Below are 15,099 nucleotides of genomic sequence, written 5' to 3' on the forward strand. Positions count from 1 at the left end.
CGCACCAGAAATACCAGATCGGGAGGACGCTCCATCTCCTTTTGTGCCGCCAGTACCTGGAACGACCTTCTGCTCAACCTCAGGCAGATAACATCGCTCCCCATCTTCACAAGAAACCTCAAAACCTGGCTCTTCACCAGACCCCCTTATTGATGGACTGGAACCTGTGAACCCCCTCACACCTCCAGCGCCTTGAGACCCTTATGGGTGAGTAGTCGCACTTAACAAACACCTGATTTGATTTGATTTTGAGGAGAAAATACTAAGAAGCACGGACCAGAAAGGCTAAATAGTGCTCAGTCTCTCAAAATTCCAAATGGGTGGAAAACAGAAGCAAAATAAGAGGATGGTTCAACAAAACTGATACAATATTGGTAATTTCCGTGAGGATATGATTTGTAACAAAGAGCAAAGTGGTAGAGGTAAATGATAGGGGGACCTCATACCTCTAAGTATAGATGCAAGTAATCACATCTCAGGACAAGCACAGCTCTTCTTCGTTGGAATGAATATCTCCAAGTGCCTTTACATGCATGCAATGCCACATTAAAATCACTCGACTTTCAATAGTGCAGCGGTGCTCTATGTTGTGTCTATGGGCGCGGGACTGACCAAAGTGAATCAAGAGCAAACATTGTTTTTCGACCTTGAACACAATGTGCAGACTAGGAGTACGGTGTACCTCTAAATGTGTGTAGGGCAGACAGTCCTCATGCACTAATGAATCAGCAGTTTATCCACTAGAATATCGGAATGCAGTAACGGCACAAAAGCAGCAATCTGGCTGCCAAGCATAAACAAACTAATGCTAACTTAGTAATGCCTGCAGTTAATTCTATGACCTCACTACACACTTCAACATTCCAATATCAAGGAGAGCGCAAGGCGAAGGAGCAAGGGGGGAAGAGAAATAGAATATACCAAAGAGAAATGATAACACTGGGTTGGTAGCTGTCAATGTGCAAGGTTTGCCAACAGAGTAGCTGCCAGGAAGATTTGTTCTTTCTACATACATCTTGACTGTATGAATGTCCCAGGTAATCCAATCCCTGTAGAGACATGGACACACTCCATGGAAGCTCTCTGTCATGTACCCCTATTTATTTGAGTCACACATGTATCCTCCAGAGATGTATACATAGCTTTCACCTCTGCTGCAAACAGGAAAACCAACTGATACTTTCTACCACTGCTTTTGGAAAGTAGTTACGGTATGTCCCAGAGTAGTTTTTATATAAATGAGGAACAGTGTCTCATATCCCTGATCCAGTATACACATTTAAAAAAGTTTTTATTATTATGTGATAATCTAATATCTGACATATGTACTAATATTAGCACTATGATAATAGAGAGCTCAACAATATTGTTTATTATGATAATGAGCAATATAAGCACTGAAGTAATAAATTGCCTGCATTGTGCTATTATAGTACTCTGTTGCCTTGTGGCAAAGTCATATAAAATACCCCACAGATCAGCTGCAGAATCTGATGCACTTCACTTTAGTTCTCCAACAACCAGCAGGTTCCCTAGCATCTAGCCCCCCCTCCCTGTAGTCCAGTTGAGCTTATACACTTTTAGCCAGTGGTATTTAAATGAGCTGGGGGCACATCTCACTCATACACTAGTACAGAAAATGCACTCGAGCAGCAGCAAACCAACTCAAGAAGCATCACTGCGACCACTACCACCTCTGTTAGAAAATCTTCGTGAATGACGTCAAATCTTGCATGCGCTCACATTTCTGGAGCCTTGGGGGAAACATTCCACCACGTAGCGATTAACAGTATTTGGCCTCAGCTTCGCCTTACAAGAGTAATACAGATTCCGCTAGTGTAAGGCCATTTTAAAATGTTTTAGGGAGTGAGCTCAAGCACGTCAAGTAATAATATAATTTAGTTATAAGTTGTATGTCACATGGGGTCTTTTTCACGAGTGCTTTTAAGCTACAATTTGTACATAACCACTTTTCTTCACAAAGACATTGTGTGTGATTGATTTCTTCCACCACAGATGATCGCACAAAATAGCTGTTAAGTACACTCACTATGGAGGAGTACATTGATCAAGATATGACGCTGCATATATAAAGGGCCTGCCAGCTTGGCTAGTGTGCATGCTTTTTTGATTTTTGATTTACTTCCTACAGATACAGTGTGGCAGTGTACAACCCTATGTATTAAATATCAGGTGAACACACATTAGGTGTGCTCCCCATTGTTTCCTATTTACAGGATTCTTTAGTAGTGGTATGCACGGAGCTGGCTGTTGTGTGGTCCTAAAGAAGAGCATTAGAGGAAAGCTCGAAACATGTTGACCCAGTACCAGCGTACCATACTCAATATATTTAGGTCTTTCCCTAGTATTAACCCCTGATTTTAAAAACAAACTGACTAGGAGCAGGAATAAAATATTAGCTCACCGTCTAGATATTTTTAACCTATTTTTTCCCACTCCACATCACAGCACCACACATATTTTCCAAAAACGAAGTGCTCCTAAGTAGTTTGCAAGTCGCAGCATGCCTCAATCCACAGCCGATTGAGAAGACCCCAATGATGAAGCATGCCACTTAGGAGTAACCCTGGTGGGTGAGGGGACTCGAGAAAATAATTTTGCTTATGGAAAGAGGGTTTTTCACACATGTTCAGTGGGATCCCTGTTTTTCCTATGGTTGAGTTTCTAATTCCGGTATTCCGGAATGTTGTGGAACTGCATTCAGTAAGGAGGGTGAACCTAACCTTAACCTCTACTTCCCCCCCCCCGCTTTCTGATTGCACAAGCATGTTAGCACTGGTAAGCAGTGGTACAGTGCACAGAGTTCTAATGCCACCAAAAATAAATTCAGCAAAACATTCTGGGAGCAGGCAAAACATTTGAGGTAAGCCCACCATAAGGCAGACAGGTCTAACAGTCAAATAAACAAAAATATCATAAGGTGTTTTTGGAAGAATTACATTTAGAGTTTTTTAATTGTATTTTGATTATTTCTTCTGTAGTGCAGCTCAACCGAGAAGTGGATGATAGTGTGCTGATACTGTTACCAAAAGCAAATATAAACAAAAGAGGTAATACACAATTTCATGTTGCAAATAGAAGCAAGGCTTACAGCAGAGTTGCCATAAAAAGTCACCAGAAAAGCCTACGATATGCAAGGATGGGGTTGTAGCAGGAGAGGGATATTGGGGGATGGTTAGGGCAAAAAAAAGAAAGGTGCCTGGTTGGGAGAGATACAAGTGGGCAGGTAAGTGGCAGGTCTTACACCTAGGCACAGAATATAGGTCTCCCTGGAAATTAATCTTTGGGGAATGTTGTCACCGGAGGGGATCTTTGGAGAGGGGCCCCATGCCTACTCCCACCCCCAAAAACATCCATAGACTCTGGTCGATGGGCTCCTTTGATTGTCTCTGAGGGTGTGCACCTGTTACAACGTATTTTTTACAACGCACTACTGTTACAACGCATCCATTACAACGCGGATACTGTTACAACTCATGTTTTTACAACGCATTTTTTTACAACGCAGGTACCTTTACAACGCATACCATTACAACGTAAGTATTGGTAAGTATATAGTTATATTTTAAATGTTATATGTTTGGGGTAAAGGGGTATTTTTAGGGGTTAGGGTCAGTTTTGGGTTTTAGGGTAAAGGGGTATTTTTAGTGTTCAGGGTCAGTTTTCAGTTTTTGGGTAAAGGGGTATTTTTAGGGTTCAGGGTCAGTTTTCAGTTTTTGGGTAAAGGGGTATTTTTAGGGTTCAGGGTCAGTTTTCAGTTTTTGGGTAAAGGGGTATTTTTAGGGTTCAGGGTCAGTTTTCAGTTTTTGGGTAAAGGGGTATTTTTAGGGTTCAGGGTAAGTTTTCAGTTTTTGGGTAAAGGGGTATTTTTAGGGTTCAGGGTCAGTTTTCAGTTTTTGGGTAAAGGGGTGTTTTTAGGGTTCAGGGTCAGTTTTCAGTTTTTGGGTAAAGGGGTATTTTTAGGGTTCAGGGTCAGTTTTCAGTTTTTGGGTAAAGGGGTATTTTTAGGGTTCAGGGTCAGTTTTCAGTTTTTGGGTAAAGGGGTGTTTTTAGGGTTCAGGGTCAGTTTTCAGTTTTTGGGTAAAGGGGTATTTTTAGGGTTCAGGGTCAGTTTTCAGTTTTTGGGTAAAGGGGTATTTTTTGGGTTCAGGGTCAGTTTTCAGTTTTTGGGTAAAGGGGTATTTTTAGGGTTCAGGGTCAGTTTTTAGTTTTTGGGTAAAGGGGTATTTTTAGGGTTCAGGGTCAGTTTTCAGTTTTTGGGGTACAGGGTAAAAATAAATTAAATTTAATTTTAAATTAAATTATTTAATAGTAAATAAATTAAATTAAATTACATTGCATTATTTTTAGGGTTGAGGGTCAGTTTTGAGTTTTTGGGGTACAGGGGCACAGGGTAAAAATAAAGTTATAATTTTTTTAATTTACAATAATTAATTTAAATTATATTTCATAAAATTACTTTAATTTATTTTTGGGGTTTAGGGTCAGTTTTCAGTTTCTGGGGTACAGGGGTACATGGTAAAAATAAAGTAATATTAATTTAAATTTAAATTAATTAACGGAAATTAAATTATTTAAAATTACATTACATTATATTTTTAAAATTAAGTTACTATTATATTATTAATATTAATATATACTTACCAATACTTACGTTGTAATGGTATGCGTTGTAAAGGTACCTGCGTTGTAAAAAAATGCGTTGTAAATACATGCGTTGTTACAGTATCCGCGTTGTAAAAACCGCGTTGTAACGGTATGCGGTGTAAAAGTCCGCGTTGTAACATCATATATCCTCTCTGAGGCTTGGGGAGGGGGCTGCATGCCTCCTTCCCCATAATATAATGAACAGCATAAAAATTGGGGTCATCGGAGGCTGTTTGAGGCTTTTGGGAGAGGGTCCTGCACACCCTTCTCCTTATTATAATCAAATTACCCAGAGGGATGACGAGTACCGGACCTCCTTGAGGCTTGTGAGGGGGGGGGGGCTGCATGCCCTTCTCCCATTATTGTGGAAATGGCCCTTGTGATAGGACCGCTGCCTGCACTTAAAAAAATAATTTTCAACATTCATAAAGGTGAATGGTTAGCAATACCCTTGAAGTGTCAGTAAAAAGTGAATGTTTGGAACTTTAATTCGGTCACAGAACTTTCATACATAGCACTACAATTTGATATTTGGAAGGGATGCCCTAAACATGCCCCTTCCAAATACCAAATCACTAAAAGCAAATTGTGATCGGGCAAATGTTACAAAATTGCAACCTGTGTTTTGCATATATAAAAAAGCATTTTTGCAATCAGTACTTACCCGATTCTGCAAATCAGGCCACTTCCAACAACAAAAATGCTTTTGAACATTTGTCCGTTAGTCCAAACTATAACTAGCCAGTGACGATCTAGAGTTAATATTAAAGTGTTCCGTGCATCAAGTCAAGAATGCTTGACAAGGTCATCGTTACATCGCAGAACAAGGGCTGATTACCTAGTTTATAGGGATCCTGGCATTCTCACTTTCTGGGTGCCTGGTGGCATCTGCAGACGGTGTCTTCAGATAAAAAGCCTGACACCCTTTTGGCAAATTAGGGAATAACTTTCAGGAGACTATTAAAATGATTGTCTTGTATTGTATCTCATTATTTGTTATCTCTGCAAAAAAATCTATCATTGAGGTAGAGAACCGATTTGGTATGTAATAATTAATGTAAATGTAATTCTTTCTCTAACTGAATTATTGATTAAAAGTATGATCTTAGCTCAAATTACTGAACTGCTTATTTGATTTTTTACTATCTTTGCATGGTTTTCCTCTCCTCAGGCTGATTTCTAAAATCCCATGGTCACAGTTTTTGCTATACTTGTACGAATAATTTGAGAAGTAGTTTGACAAGGCACCTCTCATGTCATTGCAGATTTTGGGCTGGCTTAGTAAAAATCTTCACCTTTCTGGGTGAATTACAGATTTCCTACTGGTTCTACTGAGCATTGCGGAGAAATAAATTGACCAGGATGTGCCGCTGAAGTTATATTTAAAACAGTAGCAATAAAAACTGACAAGGCGTCAGAGCCTAATGGGACATAATTGTATCTCTTCTTTGATGTAAGGTGTTGGTCATACACTTAATGAGATATGGAATTCAGACTGTGTGTGTGCGTTTTGTGACTATAAGAAATAATGTAATGTTTTACTTCTCTTACTCCACCGTTCTCAGTCCTCCTTTGTTATCTCTACCTCCCTGGTTGGAAAAGGAGAAGAGGAGTTACTCTATTCTTATCAATACCTGGGGGCAGATTTATAAGCCCCCTGCGCCACCAGTACATCACTTTTTGTGACGTACTGGTGGTGCATGTTACGGTTTCATATGTACAAGGACAGGAAAAGCCCAGGACAGGAAAAGCCACCCTGAATGGCGTTTCCTGTGCTTGTAAATAACGGCCCCTATACACGCAGCACTTTCCATGAAAGGGGCGTTCCATGGGTGTTGCTGTCGGTTTTCCCACGCAACACCCATGGAACAAGACACATTTCCAGATTTATGAGGAATCGTAAATCTGGAAATGCGTCTGAATGCTACGCCACACTAGGGGTGGCTTAGCGGGGCGCAACAAGGAGAAATATTTTCATTTCTCCTTGTTTTTTCCTCTTTCAATGCGTGCTGCATTCTACAGCACGCATTGAAAGAGGAAAATGCCTCTTTTTATTGTTTTTTTGTGCAGGAAGGTTCCCTTCCTGCACAAAAACAAGCCCCCCATGACACACGGACCCTTGCACCATGGGGCTTTGGGGGTAGGGCGATAGGTCATGTGTCTGGGTGCACCGCTCCACCCTAAACTTGAATTTTATTCCTAAAATATGTAAGGAGCAGATTAGGGGTAGCCCTAATTGGCTCCTGGGGTTGTAGAAAGACTGTGGATGTGTGTCCCATGGGGCTTTCTCACCACAGGTCACAGTAGGGGCAGTCCTCTTTCTGAAGTCCTAAGGGCTCAGCAGGTGCAGTTCCTTCTTCATCAGGTCCAGCAGTGGTCTGACACAGTATACTGGAGTGCCCACTTTACTGCTGGCACTAGCTTGTTGGTGGGAGAAACTCCTTGCCTAATAGGGAAAATGATCCCAGTGGTAATTGCCAATTGTTATTGCCCCGGAAGGGATCACTGAAACAACATTGATGGCAACAATATAGAACTGCAAAAATATAGCGTAAAAAATATAGAATGCCAAAATATCGACTTCCTATCTCCAAACAGGTAAGTACAAAAATATTGAATCAAAAATATCGTTGTAAAAAATATAGATAGTCAAAATAGCGAATTTTTTAAGAGTTAAAAGTAATTTAAAATTAATGAATAATAAATATAACTAACTTAAACATACTTAAAATACTTAAATAACAATAACATTAATAAATAATTAATATATATATATATATATATATAATATATATATATATAAACATAGTATTAGTAGAAATATACAATATATTTACCATAGGATAGCAAGGGGGTTAAATTTACTATTACCACTCCAGTGAGTGATACAGTAGAAAAAACATTGGATAGCGTAGCAGTAAAAATTACTATTCCCACTTCAGTGAGTGCAACAGTAGGGAAAGCGTTGGATAGCGGGAGGGTAAAAATTACTATTCCCACTCCAGAGAGTGCAACAGTAGGGAAAGTGTTGGATAGCGTAGGGGTAAAAATTACTATTCCCACTCCAGTGAGTGCAACAGTAGGGAAAGCGTTGGATAGCCTAGGGGTAAAAATTACAATTCCCACTCCAGTGAGTGCAACAGTAGGGAAAGCGTTGGATAGCGGGAGGGTAAAAATTACTATTCCCACTCCAGAAAGTGCAACAGTAGGGAAAGCGTTGGATAGCGTAGAGGTAAAAATTACTATTCCAACTCCAGTGAGTGCAACAGTAGGGAAAACGTTGGATAGCATAGGCATAACATTTACTATTCCCACTTCAGTGAGTGCAACAGTAGGGAAAGCATTGGATACTGGGAAGGTAAAAATTACAATTCCCACTCGAAAGAGTGCAACAGTAGGGAAACCGTTGGATAGCGTAGACGTAATAATTACTATTCCCACTCCAGAGTGTGCAACAGTAGGGAAAGCGTTGGATGGCGTAGGGGTAAAAATTACTATTCCCACTCCAGAGAGTACAACAGTAAGGAAAGCATTGGATAGTGTAGGGGTAATAATTACTATTCCCACTCCAGTGAGTGCAACAGTAGGGAAAGCGTTGGATAGCGTAGGGGTAAAAATTACTATTCCCACTCCAGTGAGTGCGACAGTAAGAAAAGTGTTGGATAGCATATGGGTAAAAATTACTATTCCCACTCCAGAGAGTGCAACAGTAGGGAAAGCGTTGGATAGTGTAGGGGTAAAAATTACTATTCCAACTCCAGTGAGTGTAATAGTAGGGAAAACGTTGGATAGCGTAGGCATAACATTTACTATTCCCACTCCAGTGAGTGCAACAGTAGGGAAAGCGTTGGATGGCGTAGGGGTAAAAATTACTATTCCCACTCCAGAGAGTACAACAGTAAGGAAAGCATTGGATAGTGTAGGGGTAATAATTACTATTCCCACTCCAGTGAGTGCAACAGTAGGGAAAGCGTTGGATAGCGTAGGGGTAAAAATTACTATTCCCACTCCAGTGAGTGCGACAGTAAGAAAAGTGTTGGATAGCATATGGGTAAAAATTACTATTCCCACTCCAGAGAGTGCAACAGTAGGGAAAGCGTTGGATAGTGTAGGGGTAAAAATTACTATTCCAACTCCAGTGAGTGTAATAGTAGGGAAAACGTTGGATAGCGTAGGCATAACATTTACTATTCCCACTCCAGTGAGTGCAACAGTAGGGAAAACATTGGGTACCGGGAAGGTAAAAATTACTATTCCCACTTCAATGAGTGCAACAGTAGGGAAAACGTTGGATAGCGGGAGGGTAAAAATTACTATTCCAACTCCAGAGAGTGCAAAAGTAGGGAAAGCTTTTGATAGCGTTTGAGTAAAAATTACTATTCCCAATCCCGAGAGTGAAACAGTAGGGAAAGCGTTGGATAGCGTAGGCATACCATATACTATTCCCACTCAAGTGAGTGCATTAGTGGGGAAAGCGTAGGATAGCGTAGGGGTAAAAATTACTATTCCCACTCCAGTGAGTGCAACAGTAGGGAAAGCGTTGGATAGCGTTGGGGTAAAAATTACTATTCCCACTCCAGTGAGTGCAACAGTAGGGAAAGCGTTGGATAGAAGGAGGATAAAAATTACTATTCCCACTCCAGTGAGTGCAAGAGTAGGGAGAGTAAATACTTCATATATAAATAAAAATAAAATAAATATTAATACCAATTACAAATTAATTAAAATAATTAACACTTTTATATAATATATTGATTAATCAATAAAAATACAAATACAAATTAATTATTAAAAATAATTACCTACTAATACAAATTATTTACCAATTAACAATAAATTAATTATCAATTAAAAATAATTAAAAATTAGATTGAAAACAAAAAGAATTTACAAATTGAATTACTTACAATTAAATTACTTTCCACCCTATTCCCCTATAAACCCTCAACCCGCTACAAAAAATAAATTACTTAAATTAACATGTTTATCAATTAATCAATTAATTAAAATTAATTACCAATCATATTTTAATTCATTAACAATCAATAATTAATTAACAAGTAATTCAAATTAAATACAAATAAATACATTAACATATTTAATTATTTATAATTAAATAACTTCCCACCCTATTCTACTATAAACCCGCTACAAAAAATAAATTACTTAAATTAACATGTTTATCAATTAATCAATTAATTAAAATTAATTACCAATCATATTTTAATTAGGTAACAATTAATAATTAATTAACAAGTACTTCAAAATAAATACCAATAAATAAATTAACATATTTCATTAATTATAATGAAATTACTTCCCACCCTATTCCCCTATAAACCCACAACCTGCTACAGAAAATAAATTACTAAAATTGACATATTTATCAATTAATCAATAATTAAAATTATTACCAATTATATTTTAATTAATTACCAATTAATAATTAATTAACAATGAATTTAAAATAAATACCAATAAATAAATTAACATATTTCATTAATTATAATTAAATTACTTCCCACTCTATTCCCCTATAAACCCACAACCCGCTACAGAAAATAAATTACTAAAATTAACATAATTATCAATCAATTAATTAAAATTAATTACCAATTATATTTTAATTAATTAACAATTAATTCAAAATAAATACCAATAAATAAACTAACATATTTAATTAATTATAATTAAATTACTTCCCATCCTATTTCCCTATAAACCCACAACCCGGTACAGAATTATATTACGCAAAAATGGAATGCCATAAAAATAATTAATTAATATAGATAATAAAATAAATATACACTTTTCAAACATATACTTACATAAAAAACACTTTAAAAATTGATATTAACTTACTTACCTCAAATTCTATATTTTTGTAGTCTATATTCTGTCCATTCTATATTTTTGTTGTCTATATTCTGTCCATTCTATATTTTTGTTATCTATATTCTGTCCATTCGATATTATGTCCATTCTATATTTTTGTTTCGATATTAATGCTATCCTATTCGATATTTTTGTAGTCTATATTCTGTCCAGTCGATATTGTGTCCATTTAATATTTTTTAATTGAAATTAATGCAAATCGATATTAAAAACTCAATATTTTGAGTGTATACCCCCCGGAAGTAGTACAAGAATGTCAGAGATCACCAATTTCATGTTATTCCAATGTATTACCTCCATTATGATGAAGTATTTATATTTTTTTTAGAGTATTGCACCTATAGCACAGGCATGCATTGACTTGCTAAACTGGGGTAAATGTTATAAGTCACTGAGAGAAAAAATCCAAACCTAGGGGAAAAGCTAAGCGTTCACTTCCCTTCTGAACTAGAGATGTTTTTTCAACTTGGTATTCTGACAGCATCTTGTTCCACAACTCAACTGCCTCTACTAAAAAGCTGTGCTGCCAGGGCACAAGTCTTGGAACTCATTCACTGAGCTCTCCATCACACTGGGCCTCTGTTCCTTCAGTACAATTTTTCACATTAATGGTCAATGCGCACACTGCACTCTTTCAAGTGACAATGTACTGGTAGTCGCCAAATTGAAAAATTCTTAAGGAAGGCCTATCTCTCCTATAGGACAACATTGAAGTTGCCTTAGTACAATCTGTAATTTCCATATGGTAGGATATAACCAGTTGATGTTTGGAATCTCTGGAATTCCAATTCAAAAAGTCAGATTTTAAAATGCAAATCTGACAATGCCACTTTCAGAAAGTATTTTCTTGCTTCAGCCATAGGTGCCTGCAACTTGTCTCTGGGTCACATGATTGGCTGTGGGTGACATTTGGGTGTGGGTGACATTTAAGCTTTGTGTATTGCACACACAATGGGGAGCTTAGGTGAGACTGAATGGGCAATCACTGGCAGGATGGAAGGGAAGTAATAGGCTGAGCCCAACCTACACTGGAATATGTAGTTTCCTGCCTCCACACAGAGGCATACATACCCCCTGCAGTTAGTCTGGAGCCAGGGCCAGGAAGGCAGGCCATCTATGTACTTCAGAGGCCTGCCTCTAGAAGCTTCTCCTCACTTCAAATGCACAACTGTTTTTAAATACTGGACCTCATACACCAACACTACAGTGTCATATGGACCAGTGGATACTCTGTTAGGAAATAGGACTGCTGTGCCTTTACAAGATTTCCCACTCTGCTGGCTCTAAAGGAACTGATTCCCTGCTGTGCAGACCTCCTGCCTGCTGCCCTCTTGCTTGGGGAAGAAGTACTGGACCTGCAACTTCATCTTGAATCCAGGACCCCAGAGTGACTACAAGGGCTTGTTTGCTGCCTTCCTGATCTGCGCATTAGGGACATGAAAGGCTCCCCAAACAGCTCCTGGACCCAGCTGAAGCGAGGTCCAGACCCCCAAGCGGTACCTCTCATGTCCTGGAGACTTTGCTTGGCTTACAGACACTTAAACCTAGGTTGTGGGCTCTTTGCAGCTATGAATAAGCTGTTTAACACTGAGTCAGTGCTGCTCATACCGAAATCCAGTGCAAGCCACTGCCAGCCCATCTCTTCACACATCAGCATTGACAGCCCACAATGGGGACCATCAACGTGAATCTCTAGCCTGCCGATCTGCAATAACCTGTCTGCTTCTCAGACCACGCCGACAATCTACTACGATGTACACCTTGCTCCTTGCAATCCTCTCATACATTAACAGGGCTCTTAGCACAAAACTTGAGAAGGTAGACCTTCAGCAGGACTGATCTTGGACGGTATCCGACCCGCACTCTATTGTTATCAGCCTGAACTTGTTAATTTGACCCACTCAGCATGACCAAATATCCGCAGTTGGGTCTTTATGCTTGTAAGTGTTTCTTTACCCCTTATGCTCCACTGATTGGATTGTTGCCATGTTTGTCTTGTTTTTGTGCAGTCTTTTCACTGTTTTACTGTATGAAGTGTTGCACAAATACTTTACACATTGCCTCTAAGTTAAACCTGACTGCTCTGTGCCAAGCTACTAGGGGGTTGAGCACAGATTAATTTGGGGGTTGCCTGTACCTTTCCCTGACAAGATTTGCAGTATCACATTGAATTCTGACACACAAGATTTGTTAACATTTGCATATTACGTTTTTTTCAATTTAGAATACAGAAGGGATCTTCCTGCGTATAGTCATATCTAGAAGCACTGTTGAAAAACTATATTTGTCGACCCTTTAATGAAGGTGAAATAGGAACTGTTTGTGCTGATTGTAGGGTATGGTGTTTCCGACTCTATGGGTACAGCCTGAGAAATCTCCCTGAGAATAATTGTGTTAGTGTTCTAGTATTTTGAAAGAATGTGTTTCAAGATAGATCAGCGATTCTGAATGAGCTAACTGGTGAATTGCTCTGTGAGGTAATTTTCTGAGCTCTAATACATAATTTTTTGCACTGTACAGAAAAGGCTGAATAGGCTAGTTATCTCATGGAGGACCCAACTATGAGTCATCAGATTTGGGATAACATTTCCTGACATTTTACAACCAACAGGTGCTGCAAAGGGGGCTGCTCATAGAGGGGCATGGTGAGTTTTCAAAATAGCAATCAGTAGGCAAATTTAATGACATTTGAATGCAGCACAATAATGAAACTTGCTGTGCTGCATAGCATTGTAGGTAGAGAGCAGAAGAGGGTCATATCTTCTAAAATAAGGTGATTCTTCTCTCACCCTACATTGGTGTATTTTTGGCAGCCATGCACATGCCTTTAGGCGGTCTTGCAAATGACCTTGATCTACAGTGCAAGGCTTTTACCAAGATGCCTACCATAGATTTTACAGTTCGTAAATATAGTTTAATACCTTTCCAAATTGGTATGTGTGCTGTACAGTACAGTACATATGCCAATTTTGAAACGTTTGGACGGAAAGCCAATATTTTTAAGAGAAGGGGTTTTTCATCAAAATCATGGATGTTTACACGGCAACAGTTATGTACCCGATTTTCGAAAAGAGGGTGGTGATGGACAGAGTCTCTGAATGATGCAGAATACTCCTACCCAATCAAGAGATCAGGGCTTGATCCATCACCGTTTTTTAGCTCACTGCACCATCCCAGCTCAGTACCTGGCTACATGCAAATTAGTCTGTTCCTGTCCCAGTGCATGATGGGAACAGGGCAAACCAAACTACCAAGCCAATTCTTATACTGGGAAGGAAACAAGCTTCTGGGGACCGGTTCCTGGCATTTCAGCCGTCGTCGGCCCGGCTTGCTTGAATCCTGATGGTGCAATGAGCAAGGGACTCACGTCTGAGTATACCCTCCCACACTTAGTGTGGACAAAATCGATTTTGGAAAAGGGGGTGGTGATGGACAGAGTCTCTGAATGATGCAGGATACTCCTACCCAGTCAAGAGATCAGGGCTTGATCCATCACCGTTTTTTAGCTCACTGCACCATCCCAGCTCAGAACCTGGCTACATGCAAATTAGTCTGTTCCTGTCCCAGTGCATGATGGGATCAGGGCAAACCAAACTACCAAGCCAATTCTTATACTGGGAAGGAAACAAGCTTTCGGGGACCGGTTTCTGGTATTTCAGCCGTCGTGGGCTCGGCTTGGTAGTTTGGTTTGCCCTGTTCCCATCATGCACTGGGACAGGAACAGACTAATTTGCATGTAGCCAAGTTCTGAGCTGGGATGGTGCAGTGAGTTAAAAAACGGTGATGGATCAAGCCCTGATCTCTTGACTGGGTAGGAGTATTCTGCATCATTCAGAGACTCTGTCTCTGTCCATCACCACCCCCTTTTCCAAAATCGATTTTGTCCACACTAAGTGTGGGAGGGTATACTCAGACGTGAGTCCCTTGCTCATTGCACCATCAGGATTCAAGCAAGCCGGGCCGACGACGGCTGAAATGCCAGAAACTGGTCCCCGGAAGCTTGTTTCCTTCCCAGTATAAGAATTGGCTTGGTAGTTTGGTTTGCCCTGTTCCCATCTTGCACTGGGACAGGAACAGACTAATTTGCATTGTAGGAAGGTGGCTTCCTGACTATGGTTACCCCAGATTTTTTGCCTTGTGTTTAGCTGGTTTTCGACTTAGTTGGCCTGGTTCCCTGCTAATCAGGGCCCTAGGCTATCTGCTCTCTCTGTAAAATGGATTCCATGTACCCTAGGTACATACCACAATTGGAAATGGACTCCTTGTCAGCCCCTGTACCATGCACTATAGGTGCTCAGGGCATAGGTGCCACCAAGGCCTACCAGGGGCTGAAGCATAGCTTTTGCCACCCCTGGCTGGTTCTTAAATTGACACAACTGGCTGATCACTCAGCTGGGGCAAGTGGGTGTAATCACCCCTTGCTTAGATATAGTATACCTATATCTAAACCTATATCTGGACACATATATAAGCCTGTAAGCCACTCCTATGGAAGGCCTCATCAATCCTGGAGGCAGAGTGCGTGGTTTTATGTGA

This window comes from Lissotriton vulgaris, chromosome 2_2, assembly GCF_964263255.1.
Source record: "Lissotriton vulgaris chromosome 2_2, aLisVul1.2, whole genome shotgun sequence".
Taxonomy (NCBI): Eukaryota; Metazoa; Chordata; class Amphibia; order Caudata; family Salamandridae; genus Lissotriton; species Lissotriton vulgaris.